The sequence below is a fragment of the Hemitrygon akajei genome, chromosome 20 (assembly GCF_048418815.1).
Source record: "Hemitrygon akajei chromosome 20, sHemAka1.3, whole genome shotgun sequence".
Classification (NCBI taxonomy): Eukaryota; Metazoa; Chordata; class Chondrichthyes; order Myliobatiformes; family Dasyatidae; genus Hemitrygon; species Hemitrygon akajei.
In genome coordinates, this window is record NC_133143.1 from 54,711,350 (window position 1) to 54,729,278 (window position 17,929).

Consider the following 17,929-nt stretch of genomic DNA (forward strand, 5'->3'; position numbering starts at 1 on the left):
TCAAGTCAGTGGTGAGGAAGGCAATTGCAATGTTAGCATTCATTTTGAGAAGACTAGAATATAAAAGCAAAAATGTAATGCTAAGGCTTCATAAAGCATTGGTCAGATTGCACTTGGAGTAATGTGAGCAGTTTTGGGCCCCTTATCTGAGAAACGCTGTGCTGGCATTGGAGGGGGTCCAGAGGAGGGTCACAAAAAGGATTCTAGGAATGAAGGGGTTAATGTATGAGGAGAGTGTGATGGCTCTGGGCCTGTACTAACTGGTGTTTAGAAGAATGAGGGGGATTGAAATCTATTGAATATTGAAAGGCCTAGGTAGAGTGGATGTGGAGAGGATGTTTCCTATAGTGAATAAATCTAGCACCAGAGGGCACATTCTCAGAACAGAGGGATGTCCATTCATAACAGAGATGAGGACAAATTTTTTTAGCCAAAAGGTGGTGAATTTGTGGACTAAATTGCTACGGATGTTTGTGGAGGCCAAGGCATTAAGTAAATTTAAAGGAGAGGTTGATAGATTCTTGACTAGTCAGGGAGTCAAAGATTACAGGGAGAAGGCAGGAGAATGGGTTTGAGAGGGATAATAGATCAGCCATGATGGAATAGCGGACCATAGACTATGGACCAAATGCCTAATTATGCCCCTATGTCTTATGGTCTTAATATCTCCCATAAAATGTAAAACAGATTCAAAGCCACATGATTCAAGTGCTGTAATTCATACTTGTGCAGTGGAGTTGTGACATTGGATCACAGTTGCTGTTCTGGCAGCTATCTGAGGAATCCAAGCATGCCACAGCATGGGACAACTGGTGGACCATTGAACTAGTGCTGACTTCTGTAGACCAATCCCATCTGTCCTTTTTGCTCTTCGTTCCCAATGGCCTTATAAATTATTCTCCTTGTTAAAGACGTTGATTTTTTCCACTCTTCCAACAGTCAGAGATCCTACCTATACTGAATAAAGAGTTTTTCTCAGATCCTTCTTGAATGATAATATCACAATTTCATTCCACTTACCTGATCCGAGCTAAAAGTTATATTGTGCAACCTTATTGAATATCTTCATCTTTTCTGCTCATGGGAGAAAATTGATTACGACAGCAAACTGGCATGTAATGTCACAACGTACTGCAAGACCTCTTCTGGGCATATGAAAGACAAGAAAGTTGCTAAGGTAGCCATGGAATCCCGGGATGCTGAAAATGCGGAATTCCCAGGAGAAGCAAGGAAATGGTAGTTAATACTGTACATCGGCCTTCTCAGTGGAGGACATTGCAAGTAAGCCAAAAATAGTAGATAGTCTTCTTCAATCCCTATCTTGTCTGACAAGGTAATTGAAAAGTTAATGCGACTCAAGATAGGCAAGTTGCCAAGAGCTGGTGGCTTGCTTTGAAATGATTTTAAAGGAAGAAGCTATGAAGACATTTGAGTCATTGGTTGATGTTTCTCTAAACTCACTGGATACAAGAATAGTACCACTTAATTTGAAAACTACAAATTTGACTCCCTTTTCAGGAAAGGAGAACATCAAAAAACGGAAACTATAGATCAGTGAGCTTAACATCTGTCAATGGGGAGATGTGGGATTCCGCTATCAAGGAAGAAATTGTTGGTCATTTAGAGAAGCTTAATGTAATCAAACCTAATACAAATCAAAATTCAAAAGAGGAATTGAGGATCCATGATAATATAAAATGATGGGTCATGGAAGGTGCTCTGTTCCTGTTCGGATTTTCTTGTGTCCTAAATTTCCTTCAGCTTAAATTTTGTTCATTATAGAGACTGGTGTTCCCTCACGTTGGAATTTGAAAGTTGGTTAACTTTTATGCATGGCTTCACTAAATAATTGTCTGACTCCATTAAAGTTGCTTTGGTTAAAAGTTATTTTGTCACAGTTTTGGCTACCTAACCATACACCACTAGTTTAAATGCCAATCAAAATTAATAATTATATTTTAATCTGGATTTTCCCAATTTATGATGGATCTCTGTAAATGTGGTATGTGTACTCCTGGGTAAGACATCTCTGTGGATATTAAGGAGAAATTGCATAATGAAATATTTAATTTTAATTACAGATTTGTGTAACAGTGAGATATATTAATCGTGAAATTAATTAAATTAAATGATTAATATGACTCTTATTATAGGTTATTGTTTCAAATGATTCAAGTGTGATTGAGTGTTTAATATGAACTGGTAGGATGACTAGATAGGAGGGACAATGAATAAGGTTTGATCTGATGACGTTTATCTTCCACTTTTCCAAATGCAGTCTCTGTTTCAGTGGTCAACCCATTGACTTCTTCTGATACGTGACCAGGTCACCCCTAGTGACTGCAATGCCTTTATGACTGAGGGGTCACTTTCCGAAACTAACCTCATTCTAGTTCCCCTCTTACTCATTCTCTTCTCATCTGTCCATCACTTCCCTCTGGTGCCCCTCCTCCTTCCTTTTCTCCCCGGTCCACTCTCATCTTCTACTGGATTCCTTCTTCTTCAGTCTTCTACCGTTCCAAGATATCACCTTCCAGCTTTGCCCTTCATCCCCACTCCTCCACCTACCCACCTTCTTTCTCACCTGGTTTCACCGATCATCTGCTAGCTTGTACTCCTTCCCCGCCCCCACCTACTTATTCTGGCTTCTTCCCCTTTCTTACCATCCCTGAAGAAGGGTCTTGGCATGAAACATTGATGGTTAATTCCTCTCCATAGATGCTGACTGACCTGCTGAGTTCCTCCAGCATTTTATGTGTCGCTCTGTTGGCTGTTCTGTGGAGAGAAGTGAACACTTAAAGTTTCATCAAGACTCAGACCATATTCTATTAAGACCATAATACATAGGAGCAGAACAAGGCCATTCGGCCCATCAAGTCCTCTCTGGCATTCATTAAAGGTTGATTAATTTTCCCTCTTAACCCCATTCTTGTCTTCTTCCTGTAACCTTTGATACCCTTACTAATCAATAACCTGATAGGTTATTCTCCACTTTAAATATACCCAATGACTTGACAACTGTGGCAATGAATTCCACAGATTCACCACCCTTGGCTAAAGAAACTCCTCCTCATCCCTGTCCCAAAGGGACATTCTTCTATTCTGAGATTGTGCTCTCTGGTCCTAGACTTTGCTACTAATGAAGAAAACCTCTCCACGTACACTCTATTCAGGTCACTCGATATTTGGTGAGTTTCAATGAGATCCTCCCTCATTCTTCTAAACTCCAGTATGCTGAACGGAGCCCAGAGCTATCAAATGTTCCTCATGCATTCTTGCCTTTATATTCTTGTATTTGAAGGGATGAAAGAATAACGACAGTTTTAAATAATAATAGGCTTTTAGAGGCTTAAAATATAAATGCCTGTAGAGAAATGCAGGCATCAGGCAAAACACATAGGAAACTGGATGATACTATTGGATGCTATTTCTATTAATATCCCCCTTCATTCATTCATTCTTTCTCTCTCTGTCTCTCTCTCTCACACACACACACACACACACACACACGCACTTATTTCAACAAGTTTTGCTATCATTACTGGCTGCAGTGGAATTCCCTCTGTCACTGGTTCTGCAGGAAAAGTTGAAGCAATGTAATGATGTTCAGAAGGACAGAAGACAGTGAAGTGCTATCACTGTTTACATTTGGCTGAGTACTGAAGTTATTTTGCCTAAGGTTAGGGCTGCAGTCCGTATAAAGATTCATATATATGTAAATCATAGGAGAGTTGAGCTGTATGGTCACATATTATACTCGCTAGAGGCCGTTCATGATCGTTCACCATCATCATCACCAGCAAGTGCCATGTCATATGGCGTTAGCGATCATGGTCCCTTGACCATGATTGTTCTTGGCAAATGGCAGAAGTGGTTTGCCTTCTTCTGGGCAGTGCCTTTACAAGACAGGTAATCCCAGCCATCATCACTACTCTTCAGAGATTGTCTGCCTGGTCGCATAACCGGGACTTGCGATATGCACCAGCTGCTCATACGACCATCCACCACCTGCTCCCATGGCTTCACGTGACCCTGACGGGGGGTGGGGTGGGGGCTGAGAAGGTGCTACGCCTTGCCCAAGGGTGACCTGCAGGCTAGCAGAGGGAAAGAGTGCCGGTCTGGAACAGTTCATTGTCCTCTCTGTTTTCAAAAAGGCAACCACCCAGTGCTAAAGGAGATGACAGTAACCTGCCTAAATGATCATTGTCTGACGGCATTAATTTCAATGGTTTGAGTGGCTGGTCATGGAGCACATTGAAGGCTTACTCCCAGCTACTGTACATTGGTCCCTTTCCTGTTTGCTTATCCCTCAACTCGATCCACTGAAGATGCAACAGCCTCTGCCACCCTCTCTGTCCTGTCCCACCTGGAAAATGGGGTCTCTAATGCCAGACTGCTGTTTATAGACTTCAGTTCAGTATTTAACACCATTATACCCCAGAATCTCATAGAGAAACTGTTCTTGCTGGGCCTCAACACCTCCCTCTGCAAATGGATACTGGACTGCTTACAGTCAGGGCACAGTCAGTCCGCTTGGGCAGCAGCATCTCTGGTCCCGTTACACTGAGCACCTGCACTCCACAAGGCTGTGTGCTCAGCTCACTGCTGATGCATGACTGTGTTGTAGGATTCAGCTCAGACCGTGTCATTAAGTTTGCAGATGACACAACACTGGCTGGCCTCATCAACAATGATGACAAGATGGAGTACAGGGCGGAAGCGGAGCAGATGGTGGATAGGTGTGAGAAGAACACCTAAGCCTGAATGCGGAGGAGACCAAGGAAATCATTGTGGGCTTCAGGAAGCTCAGAAGAACCGTGCTCCTCTGCAGAGAGAGTTAAGTGCACCAAATTCCTGGGAGTTCCCGTCGCAGACAACCTCACCTGGTCCCTTAATATCACCTGCCTGAACAAGAAAGCACAGCAGCACCTCCACTTCCTGCGAAGATCGAGTCAAGCAAGGCTCCCCGCACCCCCCATCTTGACTGCATTTTACAAGAGCATCATTGAGAGCATCCTCACAAAGTAAATCTCCATCTGGTATGGGAGCAGCTGAGCATCAGACCAGAGGTCTCTACAAAGGACTGTGAGAACAACTGAGAGGATCCTAGGGGTCTCCCTCCCATCCATCAGGGACATTTATCAAGAGCGCTGTATTCCCAGGGCCCTTAGTATTATTAAGGGTCCCATCTATCCACCCAATATCCTCTTTGACTTTCTACCATCAGGCAGGAGACTCTGATGCATTAAAACAAGAACTGTCGGGATGAGAAACAGTTTCTCCCTCAGCCATTAGTCTTCTGAACTTCCTGTTGCATCCTATTCAAAACATCACTGGTTAATCTGTTATGTACCTTACAGTACTTAATTTATGCACTTTAGTTTGTTAGTTATGCATGAGTCATCTGTAGATTTTATCCTTACTTTCATTAGTTATTGTGTGTTATGTGTACTTTACACTGTACTTTACAATGTTTAGAAAAATGTCTTTTTTCTATATATGTTATATGATTATATATGTTCCATACATATAAAATGACACTAAACTTGACTTGTCTTGCACCTCCTTTGGTAGAGATGTATCTCTAGCCCCACACCCGATCATTATGGTCCTTAAAATTCTGGATAATTTCAGATGGCTATTGTCCATGATTGTATGATAAAAAATAATAATTGTAACCATGTTTGGTTGAAAGTGTACATCATACTGTGCTCAGTTCTGGTCACCTCACTACAGGAAGGTTGTAGAAGCCATAGAAAGGGTGCAGAGGAGATTTACAAGGACGTTGCCTGGATTGGAGAGCATGCCTTATGAAAATAGGTTGAGTGAACCTGGCCTTTTCTCCTTGGAGCGATGGAGGATGAGAGGTGACCTGATAGAGGTGTATAAGATGATGAGAGGCATTGATTGTGTGGACAGTCAGAGGCTTTTTCCCAGGGCTGAAATGGTTGCCACAAGAGGACACAGGTTTAAGGTGCTGGGGAGTAGATATAGAGGAGATGTCAGGGGCAAGTTTTTTATGCAGAGAGTGGTGAGTTCATGGAATGGGCTGTTGGCAACAGTGGTGGAAGTGGATACAATAGGGTCTTTTAAGAGACTTTTGGATAGGTACATGGAGCTTAGAAAAATAGAGGGCTATTGGTAAACCTAGTAATTTCTAAGGTAGGGACATGTTTGGAACAACTTTGTGGTGTTATGCCCTCGGCCCCCTCCTTTGTGAGAATCGCAAGAGCCCTAGTCGAGGGGGGGGTCAACTGACCCAAGAGAGAAAGAGACGTGCTGAATAGACACAGGAAAATGGGAGAGAGAGAGAGAGAGACGTGCGGAAGACCATGTTCTCCCAAGAAGCAGAATAAAGGCGACATTGACTATTGTCTCATGGAGACCACGTGAAAAGCCCTCGGGCAAAGTGGGCTGGTTGAGAGAGAGATCGCATTACCTGCAACCTGATTGACACCTGCGATCCCGTGAAGAAGTATAAAGGAGGGTCTGAGGGGGGGAAACCCTCAGACGCACCAAAGACGCACCAAGGAAGCACGATACCGATTCCCGTGGGAGCGGGAAGCCATTTTGAAGGAAGCCACGTGCGTTAGATTCCAGGTGTTGAATCTGTGGCTAGAACCAACGAAAGACTGCTTTTAACTAACAACGGGGAAGCCTGCTCCCCTGATTCCAAGGATTTGCTCTGCAAAGACAACGGGCAAGTGTTTATCCTTTCTAAATCATCTCTCTCTCTCTACAACGTGAAAACCCCAGCGGTTCCCAAAAGGGAAAAGCCTGCAAACTTCTGAGTGACTCTTTATATTTCAATTGGACTCAGTATTAACCCCTAGACAACTATAGAGCTTATTTCTGATTGATTATTATTACACCGGTGTTTTAGATTGAGTTTTGACGATGTATATGATCTGAATGTTTTGTATTAACCATACGCTTGTGCCCCTTTTTGAATAAAACGTTTGAAAATAGTAGCATCCGACTCAGCTGATCCCGCTATCTTTGCTGGTAAGTTACCTGGTTATGGGGTTACGTAACAGTGGGCTGAAGGGCCTGTATTGTGCTGTAGGTTTTCTATGTTTCTATAAACACAAGAGATTCTGCAGATGCTGGAGATCTAGAGCAACATAGACAAAATGCTGGAGGAACTCAGCAAATCAGGCGACATCTATGAAAAATAATAAACAGGCAACATTTTGGGCTGAGATCCTTCATCAGATTCTTCATCAGGCCCAGCAGTATAGAGACTCAACTTTCCAGAATTTTGTAGTTTGAGCCTAGCATCAGACTAACCTGTACCACTCCAAACTCTGATAGTACAGTACTGTGCAAAAATCTTAAACACATTAGATTTTTTATATGGTTTCAGATGGCTTGGCATCTACTGAGCCCTGAGCTCAACATCATTGAGGCTGCTTAGGATTACTTGGAGAGACAGAAACAAGCAAGACAGCCAAAACCTGTTAAAGAACTGAGACAAGTTCTCCAAGATGCTTGGAACAACCTACCAGTACATTTTCTTATAAAATTGCATGGCAGTGTACCTAAGGGAATCTGTGCAGTTTTAAAGGCAAAGGTGGTCACACCAAATATTGATTTGATTTAGTTTTTTGCTATTTCTTACTCTTTGTGGTAATTTTTTTGATATTTAGAAACTCTTCATTTCATTATTTTTGAAAGCATCTTTGCTTCACAGAATGATTTTACATGTGCCTAAGAATTTTCCACAGTACTATATGTCCACTCTCACACAACTATGAGGTGAGGGAACTGTAAACAGGAGACAAGGAATTGGTATAGAGCTAAGGGAAAGGGAACAAAAATGGAAGGTGGAAAGGAAAGAGAGGGTGAATACAGGAGACACAGGTTGTCTTGAAGTGGAAGATCAATGTTCATACTATTGTGTGGTGGACTGCCCAGGCCAAATATGAAGTGTTGTTCTTGTGGTTCCATCCACCTGCTGCCCACATATCTTAACCATCATATACTCTGCCTCATCTGATTCTATCTGCCCTTCATCTCTCCTTTAATGGTTCCCATAATCACCTTCCTTAGTTATCAGGTTCCACCACTTGTAGCTTTTGTGTCTGTCCCTATCACTTTACAGATGCTGCCTCCACTTCCACCCTCCCTTCCCGCACCTGGCTCCATCTGCCTCTTTCTTTCCCTCATCTCCTTCCACTCATCACTTAGCTGCCTTTGGTCTCCCAACTTCACTCCCCCCCCCACCCCACCTAGCATCAACTGCCCATCAACACTGCTTAATTCACCTATCACTTACCTGTCTCACATCTCCACTCTCATCTTTATAATGGCTCTCTTTCCTCTTCTCTCTCAGCCCTGACAGCCGCAACTCAAAGCCTTGACAATTCTTCTAACCCCATCCTCCACCATTTTGCTCTTTGCTCTATTTTCTGTTGCTTCTACTACCCTGTGTGTTGAAGTACATATAAAAATGGAATAAATATTATATTTTATATAATATTATAGTGGTAATACAAAAGCATTATGATGTAGATAAAATGATTATAAATGCCATTTGTGGCATTATCCAGAGAACTTCACTGGAGACACAAGGAGAAAGGTGTGTCTAGAATCTGGAGGAACAGCCCATCTGCTGGAAGACCTCAGCAGGTTGATAAGCATCTGTGGAAGCAAAGGAATAGTTAACATTTCTCTATCAGGACCAGATCCAGATGCAAAGTTTGAACCTGAAATATTGATATTTCCTTTCCTCCCACAGATGCTGCTTGATCTTCTGTGTTCTTCTTTGTTGAAGATTGTTTGTTGCTAAGGCAATTTGTCCTTTGTTGAGTTAAATAAACGCCCTTTGTTATCCTTAATTCTTTTATAAATACTTTGTTTGAATCTTGAACAAAAATCAAATGACTCCGTAGGATTTTTCCACACCTTCCAAAGTAAGACATGTTCTGCAATTTAAATATTTAGCACTTTTGATTATTCCTTACCTAAACCAAAGCCTCCTGCTTAAGCTTGTAAATAATTAATTGGGAAGCACATGCTTGAAATACTTTACTGCATGCAGAGGGAGTGTATAATCCCTGCAGTTCATTTACAATAAACTATGCAGTTCCCTTGGTATAAGCAGTCTCTTTCTTTATTAGCAGCCTTGCGATCTCTGTATGGTTATGATTAACCCATGCAATGTTTTTTTTTAATGTGAAACTGTTTTCTTTTGTCCACACTTTGCAGTCAGAAATACCATATAGCCCTGGGCTAAAGGAGAAATCACTAATGTTAGACTTATCAAAAACATACTTGTTATTTGTCCTCAAAGGACAAAAGGTGAGCACACTGGGGCTCAATTTTTTTTAAGCAAGTATTTCCTTTTACTGGAGAACAATTTCGTGTAATGTCTTCTGATTATGTGTTTTAATTATTTTAATAATACCTAGAGTATAACTCTTAAAAATGTAAGTGCTTTTGCTTGTAACTGTATTAAAAGATTGATGTAAAGAGGAGTTTTGCATTGATTAAACATCATAATACAGGCTGAGTTAAAATATACATTTTACTCTAGTTTTCTTCAGGTAGGTTCACATGTTGATGATAAGCAAATAATATACCGCAGATGTTGAGATGTTGAGATCGACATTATTTCATCTTCTTAACCAAACTGTTCATCTTCCTTTGTGGTCAATAATAGATTATGATCTCAAGAGCTCCTCTTTGCTGAACAAATTCAAACTTCTTGTGTGATTCAAAAAATTCCCACAGTATTAGAACTGTGAATTGCTAAGTTTCATCAGGACAATGAGAGGTGACTTGATAGAGGTGTACAGTACGGTAAGAGGCATAGACTGAGTGGAGAGCCAGAGACTTTCTCCCAGGGTAGAAATGACCAATCTGAGGAGGCATTATTTAAAAGTGATTGGAAGAATGTATAGGAAGGATGTAAGAGGTAAGTTTTCACACATAGAGTGGTGAATTTATGGAATATGCTGTCAGGGCCATGGTAGAGGCAGATACATTAGGGACCAATAAAAGAAATTTAGATAGGCACATAGATGATTGAAAAATGGAGGGCTATGTGGGAAGGAAGGGTTAGATTAATCTTAGAGTAGGTGAAAAGGTCTGCATAAGATTTTGCGCCAAAGAGCCTGTACTGTGATGCAATGTTCTATATCTCTCCCTATGTCACATCAATTCGTTGTTGTTTCCTACCTTGCTTTGGCTCAATGTCTCATCAACTTGATGCCAGTATTCAGTTTTACTGGTCTTCTGCCTACCAATAAGTGGGAAGTTAGGATTCCCTGGATTTCTAATAACATAGAGCATAAACTTTTAATATGGAAGGAGTATTGCAAAGGGTGGTATGACAGTGTCTTAGTATCCTAACTTAATCGGTATGAATTGACCTTGGATATGCAATCCATTTCTTCCTTGAATTTTGCTTCTATATTGAGAAGTATCAACATTTAGTAAAATTAGAGGTATCTTAATAAAGTGGCCGCTAAATGTACAGTATGTTTGTGGTCTTCTGCTGCTGTAACCCATCCGCTTCAAGGCTCAATGTGCTGTGGATTCAGAGATGCTCTTCTGCACATCACTGTGGAAACATGTGGTTACTATTGCCTTCCTGTCAGATTGAACCATTTTCCTCTGACGCTCATTAACAAGGCTTTTTTTCCCCCCCACAGAACAGCCACTCACTGGATTTTTTTGTTTATTTTTCACACAATTCTCTGTAAACTCTAGAGACTGTTGTATGTGAAAATCCCATGAGATCAGCATTTTCTGAGATACTCAAATTACCCCACCTGGCACAACAATCATTCCATTGTCAGAGTCACACTCCTTCCCCATTCTAATGTTTGGTCTGAATGACAACTGAACCACTTGACCATGTCTGCATGCTTTTATATATTGAGTTGCTGTCACATGCTGGCTGATTAGATATTTGCATTAAAAAGGTGTACAGGTGCACCTAATAAAGTTGCAACTGAGTGTATTTCTCCAGTCACAAAATTTGCCATTGCAGTTCGAAGCTAGCTAAGCTCATCCAAGGAGTTAGAAGAAGTAAAATAATTTGCCTCAGTGACCTTCAATGGCAAGCACTGGGGAAGTTCAGCCAAATATTGATTTTGTTCACTATCTAACTACTTCTTGTGAGGGATGTCTACATGTAACTCCACCATGGCTGGCCTCTTACATCCTTCCTGTACATTCTTCCGATCACTTTAAAGTAATGCCAAGACAGGTTGCGAATGGAAGAGGGTTGAGCATGGGATAGCAACCTCATCCCATAAGACCCAGAGCTACAGAAACTCCAACAGAAGTTCCAAAGACCTCATCCCTGGGAGAGGAAGGATCTTCGCCTAGTAATGAAAGACTGGCCAGGACAGAGAACTCTGGCGAGCTACTGTCATCACCTTTATCCCAATAGTGTTGATGATCTTAGGTAAGTAAGTAAGATGTATATGTGTGGATGTAGGAACCCAGAAATGCCAGGAGTTTTCTATGATATACTACCTGCTTAAGTAGTATGTTAGCACTTCTTGGGCTCATGGCAAAGATTTGCCACTTTGATGGAGACCTGCTGTCATCACTGGATTGATGTAAACATACGTATAGGTGTATCTCTGAAGAAAATGTGCGCTTCCTATAAACACCTTCAGTCATAGTCAATATCAATTACAGTATTTTAATGCAAAAAAGACAGGTCTGATGATGTATATTATTAACCCTTCATCTTGTAATATTATGAGGGAGGTTGCTAGTCTAATTTTTACAGAAATAGTGAGTAAAGATTAAAGTTGTAAAGTATTTTCTTTAATTTTTCATTTTAGATGTTTTTCTGTCATATTTGAATAAATACAAAATTGGATTAGACATTAATTACAGAATCTGTTCATCAACCTGCACTATACAGTGTGCAAAACCTCAAAGAAAAACACAGGAAGACTAACCCATGGGTTAATGTAGGCACCAATAAATGAAATAAATGAAGGCTTGCCTGTCAGATTGAGCAGATGAACAGCCCCTTTTCCCAGCATTACAGAGTCATGACTGTGGGAAAATTAATTTAAGCGGCAGTTCATTTCTAATGAATTTCATTCAAGCGGTTAATATTGCCCTTTGATGTTATGGTAACCTTCATGGATCATTGCATTATATAAATATATTTTATTTCATGCCTGTTTAAAAAGGTTGCTGGGTGTACTTACAGTTGGCATTGGTGCTGAAAAGGAAAATGCAAATATAAAAAATTGTATGTTTTGTCATTGACAGAAGTAATTCAAATATGAATATATTGTTTATATGGAAGATCATTCAATTAATAAACAACCTAACCAGTTACATGTGTGAAAATGTCAAGATTGAATCCTCAGTTCACAACCTAATCAATAAAAAGAAATGCCAGATGATAACTTTAACAGTCATAACCTAAGTTTTAAAGTTTTTTGCTCAAATAATTGTGGCATTATGGTATGCTAACATGAAGTTTACGTATGGTGTGTTCTTTGTAATACTGTGCATTTTGAGTAAGAATTCATGTAAATTTACGACTTGAAATAATATTAGCTTTGCAAATGAACAGTAATTCCAATCCATGTTCCAAAGGATCGTAGAAGCTGTCATGCATAAATTTATTCAACATGTGCCAATTTAAATATATATTGTATATTTATTCATATTTATAACTATATTCACATATTTTGTGCTGTGGTTTTTAAATTTATATATATATAATATATTCACATTAAAGAATCACTGACTCCTGATGAAAGTATATGTGGATTACACAGATGTACTGTAGGTACAGATCTGTAGCCATGAGTAAGCTAAAAAAAAGCTTTGATAACTTCATAGGTTTATTAAGAATAGCTGGCATGTAGTTCTGTTGTAAGGCACCTTGGACATATTTTTATATTAGGGATCAATGGATATGATGCTGTGGAATTAAAATGGAGTTGAGGTGTTGATTAATCTTGACTTAATTTGAAGGCAGAAAAAGGTTGGGATAACAAATATTAAAATTCAAAGTTTGAAGTAAATTTATTATCAAGTACATATATGTCACCATGTTCAAAGGTTCATTTTAATATTGGGGTATGTATATGATATACAACCTGAAATTCATACTCTTCACAGACATCCATGAACCAAGAAACCACATAGAATGAATGACAGAGACATTGAAGCCCCGAAGCCACCCCTTCCCCTCCCTTTGCACAAACAGCAGCAAAAGCAAGGACGCTCCTCCCCCCCACCTGCGTCAGCAAGAGCACCAACCCCACCCCCCCCCCAACATGCAAGCAACAGCAGAAGCCTCAAAGCCCCAAAGAACATGGATCCAAAGTCCATCAAAACTACAGTCCACAAACCATCACTTCAACTCTGAGACTCATTTTCTTGCAGGCATACTCAACAAATCCATAATAGAATAATAACCATAATAGAATTTAAAAAAAAGACCACACCAACTTTGGGCATTCAACCAGTGTGCAAAAGATACCAAACTGTGTAAATGTAAAAAGAAAGAGAATAATAATAGAACAGTCTAGATATAATAATACAGGATAAACAAGCAAGAACAACCTATTTAATAGATACAGCTATTCCAAGTACACACAGCTTACAGAAATCAATAAGTGAAAAACTCCACAAATACGTTGAATTAAAAGAGGAAATTGAAAAACTTCGGAATTTGAACAAGGTATACATTGTCCCGGTAGTAATATCTGCAACTGGTGTTATCCCAAAGGCACCACACAATAGCATTAAACAATTAGGGCTACACAGTCATATCTATGTAAATCTTCAGAAATCACAATACTAGACATCAACAGAATACTCTGGAAGTTCCTAGCAATTGACGAATGAGTGTGACTGGCTATGCCTGTACCTCAGGTTTTACCAGCTTGAGTTGAGAAAAAAATAAACAAACAAACAAGCAATAAATATCAAGAACATGACATGCAGAGTCCTTCTAAGTCATAGGTTGTGGGAACAGTTCAGTAATGGGGCAAGTGAAGCTGAGTGAATTTATCCCCTCTGGTTCAAAACCCTGATGGTTGAGGAGCAACAACTGTTTCTGAACCCGGTGGCATGAGTTCCTAGGCTCCTGTACCTTCTTTCTGGTGGCAGCAGCAAGAAGAGACCATGTCCTGGGTGGTAGGGGTCCCTGATGATGGATGCTGTTTCCCTGCAACAGCATTTTGTGTAGACTTGCTTAATGGTTGAGAAGTCTTTACCCATGATGAACTCAGTCATATCCACAACTTCTTGTGGTGTTTTTCATTCAAGGACATTGGTACTTCCATACAAGTCTGTGATGCAGCCAGCCAATATACTCACCATTACGCATCTACAGAAGTTTGTCAACGTTTTAGATGTTATGCTGAATATTCACAAACTCCTAAGGAATTAAAGGTGCTGTTGTTCTTTCTTTGTAAATGCACTGGGCCCAGGACGGGTCCTCTGAAATAATAACTCCAAGGAATGTAAATTTGCTGATCCTCTCCCCCTCTGCTCTTCCAATGAGGACTGGCTCATGGACCTCTGGTTTCCTTCTCCTGAAGGCAATAATCAGCTCCTTGGTCTTGCTGGCATTGAGTAAGAGGTTGTTGGTATAGCACCACTCAGCTAGGTTTACAATCTCCCTCCGATATGGTGATTCATCACCACCTTTGATTCAGCATTGGAGCTGTGCTTAGCCACACAGTCATTAAATGTAAAGTGAGTAGAACTGGGGGCTAAGCACACCCCCTTGTGGTGCACCTGTAGTGATGGAGATCACGGAGCAGATGTTGTTGCCAATCCGCACCAACTGGAGACTGCAAGTGAAGAAATCAAGGATCCAATTGCACAAGGAGGCATTGAGCTTAAGGTCTTGGAGCTTATTGATTCGTTTTGAGGGGGTGATGGTATTGAGTACAGAGCTGTAGTCAATAAAAAGCATCTTGATGTACGCTGTGCTGTTAGTCCAGGTTGAGTGAAGAGCCAATGAGTGTTGCTCCGAAAGGCAAAACGGAGTGGATCCAAGTCACTTCTTAGGCAGGAGTTGATAAGTTTCATCTCCAGCCACTTAAAACACTTCATCACTGTGGATGTAAGTGCTACTAGGCAATAGTCACTGAAGCAGGTCACCATGTTCTTCTTAGGCACTGGCATAATTAAAATCTGCTTGAAGCAGGTGGATACCTCAGACTGCCGAAGCGAGAGGTTAAAGACCTCAGTGAACACTCCAGACAGTTAATCAGCACAGATCTTTAGTACTTGGCCAGGTATCCCGCCTGGACCGGATGCTTTTTGTAGGTTCTCTTTCCTGAAGGCTGTGTGCACATCGGCCTCAAGAGACTGAAATCACAGGATCATTGGGGGCTGTGGGAGTTCACGATGGCTCCTCCTTGTTTTGATGGTCAAAGCCACCATAGAGGCATTGAGCTCATTTGAAAGTGAAGCCCTGCGTTTGTCTATGTCCCTTGATTTAATTTTATAAGAGGTAATAGTATTCAAGCCTTCAACGACTCAATTTAATCTGGAATTGCCAAATTGCTCATGAGATCGCTTTCCGGAGATCGTGCCTGGACCTCTTGTAACTTTTTTGGTCACCAGACTTGAATGTCTCTGATCTGACTTTCTACAGATTGAAGATCTCATGATTCATCCAGGGGCTCTGATTGGGAAAGACCCTGGATGATTTTGTGGGGACACACTCATCTACAACTGTGTTAAAAAGTCTGTGACAACCATGGTGTATTCATTCAGATCCACAGATGAGTTCTTGAACATGACCCAGTCCACTGATTTGAAGCAATTCCATAGCCGCCCCACCTCCTGCGACTACCTCTTTGTTGCCTTAATCTCTGGAGCTTTGCTCCTTAGCCTCTGCCTGTATGCAGGGAGGACAACAACCAAGTGACCGATTTACCAAAATGCAATCTGGGCATGGGACTGTAGGCATTCCTTATCTTAGTGGTCTAGTGTGTTCGGATCTTGGGTACTTCAAACTATATGCTGACAGTAATTGGGCAGGGTTTCTTCAAACAAGCCTGGTTGAAGTTTCGGATCATGATCTGAAATGTGGCAGGATGGACTGTTTCTCATTTGGAGATAGCATCATGCAGCAACTCAAGCGCTTGATAATAGTTGGCTGCAGGTGGTATGTAAACTGAAAGGTCCATGAACACTATCTTGTTCTTCCTCTTTCGCTATTTCTTTCCTATTGCAGTTGATAGGAACTTTTTTGTCTTGTACTGTACTGCTGCCACAAAACAAATTTCACAACATATATGTGATAATAAACCTGATTCTGAAAATAGTTGTGTAGAAAGTAAATTGTCCCAGCTCCAGGACATCTCTACAAGAGCACCTATTATTCAGAAGTGTTCTGGAGCGAACTATCTTCATTTCTTTTAACAACCTTCACTTAATCACAAAGTCAGAAATAGCGATGTTAACTGACATTGGCACAATATTCAAATTCATTTGAGACTTCTCGGCAAATGAAAACACGGAGACACAGGCTTGCCTTCTGACAAACCCTTTCCATCATCCACAAGGAAAAGGCAGGAACATAATAAAACACTCTATATTTACATCACTGTGTCCAGGTCCATCAACTCAAAGAGCTTAACACTATCCCAGATACAGCAGCTTACCCAAATGATGCTCTTTCAACCATTCTGAACATTCAATCCCTCACTGACAATGTCTGTATTTTGCATCATCTTCAAAGACCACTGATTACTCTCCTAGGCTACACAAACAGCACCTCTCAAACTTGTGACCTCTGTCACCAAGGACAAGGACAGGAGGAGTATAGTTCTGATTGCAGGTTTCCCTCAGTCATGTCACTTTGATTTATAAATATATTGTCATGTTCATCTGGTTCAACCCCCTATCCAATAGCACTAGAAGGGAGTTCACAAGAAAGGCAATAAATGCTGGTTACGGAGGGAAGTTGAAAATCTGCCTCACCAACCACCTCTCACTCAAAGTCAGCACGACGAAGGAGCTGATTATTAACTTCAGGGGGAGGAAACTGGTGTTTCCAGTTCTCAGTTCTCACCAGGGGATCACAGGTGGAGATAGTCAGCAACTTTATATTCCTTGGTGTTTTTACTTTGGAGGGCCTTTCCAGGGCCAGCATGCAACTGCAATTACAAAGAAAGCATGGCAGCTCCCCTACTTTCTTAGAACCTTGCGAAGATTCAGCATGATATCTAGAACTCTGACAAACTTCTATAGATAAGTGGTGGAGAGTATATTGACTGGCTGCATCACCACCTGGCATGGAAACACCAATGTCCTTTAATAGAAAATCCTACAAAGAGTAGTGTACACAGCTCTCCCCACCATTGAGCACATCTACATGGAGCACTGTCACAGGAAAGCATTCATCATCAGATCCTCACCACCCAGCTTATTCTGTCCTCTCGCTGCTGATAGCAGGAATAGGAGCCTCAGGACCTACACAGCCTGGTTCAAGAACAACTACTACCCCTCAACTGGGAGGCTATTGAATCAGAAAGGATAACTTCACTTGCCCCATCACCGAACTGTTCCTACAATCTATGGACTCATCATCTCAATGTTTATTTTTCATTTTGTATTTTGCAGTTTGTTGTCTTTTGCACACTGGTTGCCCGTCCTGTTGTGTGCAATGTCATTGATACTAATATGGTTATTGGGTTTATTGAGTATGCCCGCAAGAAAACAAATCTCAGGGTTGCAAATGATGACAGATATGTACTTTGATATTAAATTTACTTTGAACTCTGGTGGCATTGCTCAGATCCTGAAAAACCAAAAAATGGTCAAATCCTGTAGACAGGAGGCCCATCCTCGGGTTGGAGAATTGTCCTTTTGTGTAGATGGGAAGGAGGAGGGGGGGGTTTTGCTGTTATTGTTTTGTTCATGTTGTGTTCTGGGTTGTTCTGAACATCACGGGCATGAGGTGCTC